This window comes from Cupressus sempervirens, chromosome 6, assembly GCF_028749045.1.
Source record: "Cupressus sempervirens isolate cs-2001-9-10 chromosome 6, ASM2874904v1, whole genome shotgun sequence".
Classification (NCBI taxonomy): Eukaryota; Viridiplantae; Streptophyta; class Pinopsida; order Cupressales; family Cupressaceae; genus Cupressus; species Cupressus sempervirens.
The window spans coordinates 277,023,841-277,031,969 of NC_143123.1; the positions used below are offsets into that span (position 1 = coordinate 277,023,841).

Consider the following 8,129-nt stretch of genomic DNA (forward strand, 5'->3'; position numbering starts at 1 on the left):
CTTGGGTTGGAACATAAATCAATTGAGAAATAGCAAGTTTAGGATTTTTTTTCAAGACGAATTTGGCTAACTATCTTCTAGGCAAGGAAAAATGTTTCATTTTTGGTCAAGTAGATTGGTAGCAAAAGGTATATTGAAAAGAGAAACTATTAGATCTTTTTAGAGCAAAAGGGGTTATTTGGTAACTAGACTTTTGTGGGGTATTTTCTAGGTAATAAGTGTAGACAAAAGGTAAACTTAAAAGTACAGTGTTGCGAGTAGGCTTACTAACAACCATTTCTTACATATGAAGGTGAGGTCTCTCAAAGATAAAATTTGTGATATTTTTGGTCAAGTAGGGTAAATTGCAAATTATTTTTGAAAAAGAGCAAGACTTTGGGCCAACAAAAGGATTTATAGCTTAGGTTCTTCTTAGTGATTTTTGAGGGAATAAGTAGATCACTTTGAAACAAATGGACAAATTGGACCAGCGAGACAAGCAGTTGTTGCGAATGGACTTGCTAACAACCATTTTTTTGAAATGATGAAGGTGAAACTTTCTTTCTTTTGATACAAGGATAAATGAGCAAACAATTTCTCAAAGGACAAAGCAACTTTGAGAAATACAAATAGTTGATCTATTTAGCAAAAGGATTTTTTTGATAGTAACCACTGAATTGTGTATGTTCAACAAATGTTTTCACAGGTCTTGAGTACAATTTAAGACAGTTCAAACACACACTTTATCCCTACAAGTCAGAATTTGACTGTCATATGTTATTCAATGGCTCACAGCTTGATGTCTCTTGGTTCTAGTGCAATATTTCCCTCTAATCAAAGAGGTGAGTTGATCGACAAAGGATACACATCAGAGAATCTTCAAGGCATGACAAATAGAAGTTCCCCTTTTGCAGGAACAACGACCCTTGGAGATGAAACCCAAGTGGCCTTATGCCTCTACCAAGGGAGCATAATGGTGAGTAATCTTGAGGGATGTTGTTTCCCTTGCACCGTGAATAACATACCATGAAAGAAAGTGAGATACTTTAGACTAAGAGGGTTGTAAATGGGTCTATCACTAGTACATTTGACCCTATTTTTCAACCAAAAATTTTGGCCATCTATTAAAATGGGGTCAAATTGGTCAGAATAGGCAAGAAAAAATGTCTTTTTTCAAAAATTCATGCCCGTGTTGGTCAAAATTTTGACCAACATGGGCTTGTTATGTTAAAATCAAAAAAAAATTATTTCACGCAGGTTGATTTGCATGGGTTGCGAGTGGAACTATAGTTGGTCCATTTGGAGGACAAGCTCGTGAACTACAGAGGGTGAGAAGTCCTTCAGTTGGAGTGGCTGAAGGAGGGTAACATTCATTTCCCAGCCATATGCTAAAGAGAAACATGGATATGGATGGGCTAGGAAGAAAATTGGGCCTTGCAGAAGACAACAAGGTTATCGAGAAAGTCGAGGAGCTGAGACATAATGTGCATTTTAATTCTTCCACTTTTGTTGTGGTATGTTTATCTAAGCAACGCATCAAATTTAGTGCAATTTTTATCATCTGGAATGCAATTTATTGGGAATATTCATCATTGAGCCCTTTTTTAACCCCTTTTCATCCACAGGGTGAGGTTTGCAAATTGGTTCTCTGCTTTGAACTTGCTGCTACAAAGTAATTTTTCTTGAACCTTATTCAGATGGGTTCATTTGATTTTACATTGAAAAGGATTGGGTCATTTCTCAAATTTATAGCATAATCCTTACAACAAAGATCATGCCACATGCTGGTAGTGAGATAATATAACATTGGGTCAAATCTTATTAATGTCATCTATCCTTTCCATTACACTGCATTCCTCAGGACTAGATCTATGTTGTCTAGGAAGAAATAATTTAACAAGAGGAGAAATTGTTCCCTGAACATTAGATGATTCCCATTGCTTACTCTTCATGGATTTCTAGTTCTCATTCTTTATGATTTTATTAGAAAAATTGCAACAATGAAATTTAATTTGCAATGATTGAATGCATTGTTTGTACAGATTACAAGTTCCCTTTGACAGACAGAAGGCCATTAGGCTAAGTGGCATGTCTGAGAAGGCATATACTAGATCCTTGAATGCAAAGCAAAATGCACTTGGAGTCAGCTAGGTTAATTATCTAAATCGAATCAGTTGCTTAGGTAGGTTAATTATCTAAATTGAATCTAAAGACAGGACTCTTTGGGCAGACCCAATCAATCTAAGATGTTTGAGTGAATCAAATGATTCTCATATGACTTGAACATGTAGACATGACATTTGGGGAAGAGGGCTAATAAGTGTAAACCTAAGATATATCATGTCTGCCATGAATGTGATGTGATTGCAATGAATACTTTTCTGATCTTTAACAAATTGACTCTATTTCTGCAAGTGATCATTCAACGATCAAAATTGGTGAAGATGAAAAAAACCTTATCAAAAACAATAATAATGGGTCCTTTATCAAATGGCTTTCTCTTCATGATATTTTAATGGTTTGTGATTCATCAAGGCTCGTGCTATCATCCATTGTCTTACTATATTATAAGTGATGAGGATGATTGCTTGCATCCAAATTCATATAGGATGGTTTTGTTTTTTATTTAAAGTTGGTTATAATGCATATATTGGAGATATGCCTCTTTTGATCTTATAGTCAATATCATTGAGAAATATTTGGTTTCACAATGGTAATGCATCTTGAGGATTTGTAAAAAGTTTTAACAAATATTCAGTAGGAAATTTTGAGTATAAATTGTATAAGTTAATAAAACAATTATATATAATATCATTTTTTTCAATACGATTTACATATTTTTATTATGAGTTGTCTAATTTTTTTACCTACCTAACTCCAAGTTGAATGATTTTGAACAATCCTACTAGATTCAAGTTTTCTTTCAAGCCTTGGACCTCAATATCATAAGAGATAAGAAATCGTGCTCTTCAAGATTTTTGGCAAATAGATACTTTTTAATCTTTGACTCTTAGAAAAAGAATTTCAACCTAAAACTCATGATCATATATCAAATAACTAAAAGAATTATGTAAATTTAATATAAAACCTTCCAACAACAAAAATAAATAAATAAATTAGTGATTAATTATTATAAAATATTCTAATAAAATATATGTTTTAAACCATACTAAAATTCTAAGAAACCTAAAATAGACATTTAGATTGCCCAGTGGGGGTACTTGTAAAATAAGAGTTATTGCTCAAGAAAGATTTCATTTCAACAATATCATATATAAAATATGAGGAGTCAATTGAAAACTATATACAATAAAGAAAGCATTGGCTTGATCAAAGTATCATCAGAGCCATGTCTTACTCTTACCAGTAACACTTTTTATAATTACAGCATATAAAACATACTAGCTTTCCCAAATCTATTTAGGCAGTTGAAAGATTTATGAAATGCTAATTAATGTCATTTTTTGAAAATGGAGTAGAATACCACAAGAGTGAATGTGACAGCAGTGACAAAAATAGTTGTGGGCACTTTGGCAATGAGAATGTCGGCCCATTTCACCATTATAGCCGCTACAGGCACTGTTACACTCATTACTATTGTTTTTTATAAGGTTTCTTTCATCTTCAACAAGTTTGATCCCTGAATGATCACTTGCAGAAATAGAGTCAATTTGTTAAAGATCAGAAAATTATTTATTGTAATCAAATGTCACGTCTACACTTTCAAGTCATATGAAAATCATTTGATTCATTCAAACATCTTAGATTGATTGGGTCTGCCCAAAGAGTCTTGTCTTTAGATTTGATTTAGATAATTAACCTACTTGACTCTAGTTTGGATGTCTTAAATTGAATGCAAGGCCAAAGCTAGACATCCGAGAACTTGGAATCCAATTTGGATGTCTTAGATTGATTGGGTCTTCCCAAAGAGTCTTGTCTTTGTAAGTTCCATTTTCCTTGACTCAGTTTTCAGCTCTCAAATGGTCTGTTTACTTAAACTTTGGACCTTTTGCAAGTTACTGGTCAAATATTTATATAGTGCTCTATGGAACTTAAGAAACCAAGTTTCCTTAGTTTAGATTTCAGGACCCAAATGGTTTGTTTTCTTGCATTTCCAATCTTTTGAAATTTATGGCTCAAAGGCTTATAGTATGCTCTGTGCTTGGGGAAATTATTAGGGTGGGTATAATGATTTCATCAGAGTAAGGCCTAAGAGCATACCAAATGAAATCCTATGCTCTTATACTTTGACCTTGAGCTCTCTGATAAGTGTGGGGTTAGCATATGATCTTTGAGTCTTGTCAGCCCAAAATCATGATCGAATATGCAATTCTAATATTAACCTTATACAGATACAAAGAAAGATTTATAGCTGCTCTACTAGAGTCTCGAAGATCAAGTGCTGATTTTGGTCATCCAATGTTCACTGCAGTAGCTTTTTACCTATGTGCAAGAAGAAATAAGGTTTGTTTGTACTTGCATACTTCAAGCTTGTTATTAGGCCAATAATAATCCTTTGATTTTGTAGTCAATATGAATGAAGGATATAACCTAGGAGTAGTTTTTTTCTCTTTTTCCTTTTTCTTTTGGATGAACAACATAAAAAAAATTCAAACCCTTACTCTTGTGTTTCTTTTTATCATCACACATATGACAATGCTACAGTAATGGCCTCAAGTTATTCTTCTCTAAACTTTGGTTTCTTCTTTATCCATATACCCACCCTAAGTTTTGGAACTTTCTATGCAAAAACCTAACTTATTTATCTAGATGTAGTTAAAATTTGATAGGATGAAACTGATCAAGATATGTGGTACATCGAACTTTGAGTTTTCAAATGTGAGTGTTCTTTTTGGGTGCATAGAAATCTTGAATGTTTTGTAATATTATTCACATTGTCAATTTGTAGATGCTAACTAAATCAAACAAGGAAACCCTCTCGATGATTTATGTTTGTTCTTAACTATATATATTTCTAATTGTTTGGGCTAGGTTGCAACATCTATGAATGATCTCTATTTTGATGTTGTGGGAATTGCCAAAGAAAAGAAGGATCCAAAATATATGAAAAACAATAGATGTGTGTTTTCTTTAGAGACTATTTTGTTTATGTGATGACATTGATTTTTTAACCTTCACATATTTTTAATATATGGCAAGTTCTTTTCATTAATTGTGGTCAAGTTTAGACAAGGTTCATTCTTGTTACTTAATAGATACATTCTTATATTTTTGTTCTTGCTTGGTGCTAAAAAGTTTGAAAGATTATTTCATGCTTGTTTACATTGTAGTGATTGTGGCCTTTAAAAATTTCTCCTATATAAAATTCATATGGGCTAGCATATCTCAGATCCTTATTGTTGAAGATTTCAAAGTGCATTGTACTCTTATGTCTTAAATTGGTTTGACAGACTAGCTGCATAATCATTTTTCTGTTATTTACATGGTTGAATTTATTTTCACACCATCTTTAACTATTTCTTAGGGTCACATTGATTTAGTATGGAAAATTAGAACAAAAAGCTTGGTCTAAATTCTGGTTATTATGATTTTTGTAGGCAACTAAGTGTATTGGGTGTGTATGAACAGAACTTTTGGATGCATTGCCAAGTAAGAGAATACGTGAAGACAAGGCAGAATCTAACAATAGTGGTGAATCAATTGATGATGAATATGAACTTGAGGTAACTTAGTTCATATATTATACCTAAAATTTTATGAATTTATTTTTATATATTTGATGTTATTTGAAAGTGGATAGACATGCAATGCATTTCTCATATAATAATTAATAACTAAGGATGTAAAATCAACTTAGCTACATTGTTTTATGTGAAAGAATGTGTTTCTTAGTTAAGCATTGGTACTTGAGTGTTTCTTTTATTGATGATTGGAAGCATAAGCTTATATTTTTGCATGGTTGAAGGATGTTGTAGTTAAACATAATAATATTTTATTGTAACTATAGTAACATTCCATTTGCATGGTAGTGAAATGGTGTAGGAAAAGTGTAAGTGAAATTCAAATATTCACATTCAATTAAAAAACAAGGCAAAAACTTGGGGGTTAACTAAACAAAACACTAGCTCTTATAAAAAAGCTACATTATGTTCTGAGAGCTTGACAGAGCTGATCTGATTGCAGTGTTTATATACCTTGCCTAGTTTCCTAGTTTAAATTGCAATCTGGATTACTATGAGATTTTCATATGTTGCCTTTATTGTGAAAACCTTGCTCTTGGATGGTTTAGCCTTTTTGAAGATGACACCAAAATAGTCTAGTTCAATAGTTGATGCTGAAATAGTTAAACTTAGAGCTCTATACAATGAGATTGCCGCAAAAATCCAAGGAAGTTTGTTTCAATGTCCTTTGTAAGCTAAAAGTTCTAAGCCTCCCTTGGATGTTAACCTTACTCTTGATTTTGATTATGTGAATACAAGAAAAAGAGATGGTTGAATTGTCGAGGATACGATTGGCTGGATTGGCTGTGATGGGGTAGAATCTAGCTCTCAACATTGTAGAAAAAGGCTTCCCCATCTCAGTTTACAATCGAAGCCTAGAAAAGGTAGATGAGATAGTAGATAGAGCCAAGCTAGAAGGCAATCTACCAATAAAAGGTTTCCATGATGCCAAGGAATTTGTGCTCTCAATCTAGAAGCCCAAAGTCATAATCCTTCTAATCAAAGTAGGGCCCCCCGTGGACAAATCAATTGAGACTCTGGCTGCCCACATGGAAAAAGGGGACTATATTGTGGACGGTGGGAATGAATGGTATGAAAACACAGAGAGAAGGCAAGAGGAGGAAAAGAAGAGGGGGCTTCTATATTTGGGCATGGGGGTTTTAGGGGGTGAAGAGGGTGCCAGGAATGGCCCTTCTCTTATGCCTAGAGGGTCATATGAGGCTTACAAGTATATTGAGGATAAAATTGTTAAGATTGTTGCGTAGGTGGATAGTGGCCCTTTTGTTACCTATATTGGAAAGGGTGGATCCGGAAATTTTGTCAAGATGGTGCACAATGGGATCGAGTATGGTGACATGCAGCTTATTGCAAAGGCTTATGATGTGCTAAAGTTTGTAGGTAAGGAAATTCAAGATTCAATTATTTCTCACTTTCTATGAGTGCTTTTTTTTGGTGGGTGATATAATCTACTGAAGTCTATAGGTAAAGAAAATTAAGAGTCAATTTGGTTTCAATTTTGCAATCCTCTCATCTGTGGTCATTATTTCTGACAATTTGGAGTTGTAACTTTCCAACCCATCATCCTAGGTAGAAGATGATTAGGATCATCCTTCATATTTAGATGAATTTATAAAATGTAAATCCCAATTATCAAGGAAATCCTGTCTAAACTTTCGTTGAATTGAACTAATGTGCGCAATTCCTCACAAACAATAAAAAATAGTTACAAAAGCACCCAAGAATCTAAGTAGATCTGGATCAAACTATGATATAGTTAAATTCAATATTTTGCCTTAACATTTTCCACTTTCTTCCCTTATTATAAGATCCAAAAAGGCATCCTTTGTGTGGTTGCAGATTTTTTGCATACAAGACAAGTGGAACCTTCTTTATAAAAGCAACTATACAATCTCCATGAAATAAAAACTATATTGCTATCTTATCAAAATAAAAACATTATTCCAATCTCAATTATCTAGAAGTAGTTTTTACAACTTGAACCCAACTTCTAACTAAATCCATCTTTAGAAACACCATATTATGATCTTCAAAACTCTGCATTGGATAACTACTGCCAACCTTAATTTTGATCGAAAGGAGATCGATGCTTCTATATCAAATCCTTAAAATCTTGAAGTATTGAACTGCTTGGTTTAAGATAAAATTATTTTTTGTTTAAGATGTGCCAACTTGACTGCTTACTATTTCTTGAATCCATGCCAAGATAGTCAGACTTAGACTCTTTTATATTCTAGTATTTTTTCACTTTCTTTATTTTGAATTTTTTTGGACATTTGGGTGGTTCAACTTGAAGGTGGATTAGCTGCCTTTTTGCATGATTGTATCATGCTTTTGTCCTCTTTATATTCGTACATATCAATAGTTTTAAGATGTAGAAGATCTTTTGGGAAATCCAAAGGAAATAAGTATCACTGATCAATTTTTGTGGAATCTTGTATTGACAAGCAT

General features: G+C 33.1%; 1 pseudogene; it reads left to right on the forward strand.

The window, feature by feature from the left end:
- Positions 1–1,379: 1,379 nt before the first annotated feature.
- LOC149552302 (origin of replication complex subunit 6-like) lies at positions 1,380–7,099 on the forward strand (annotated as a pseudogene).
- Positions 7,100–8,129: the final 1,030 nt, after the last annotated feature.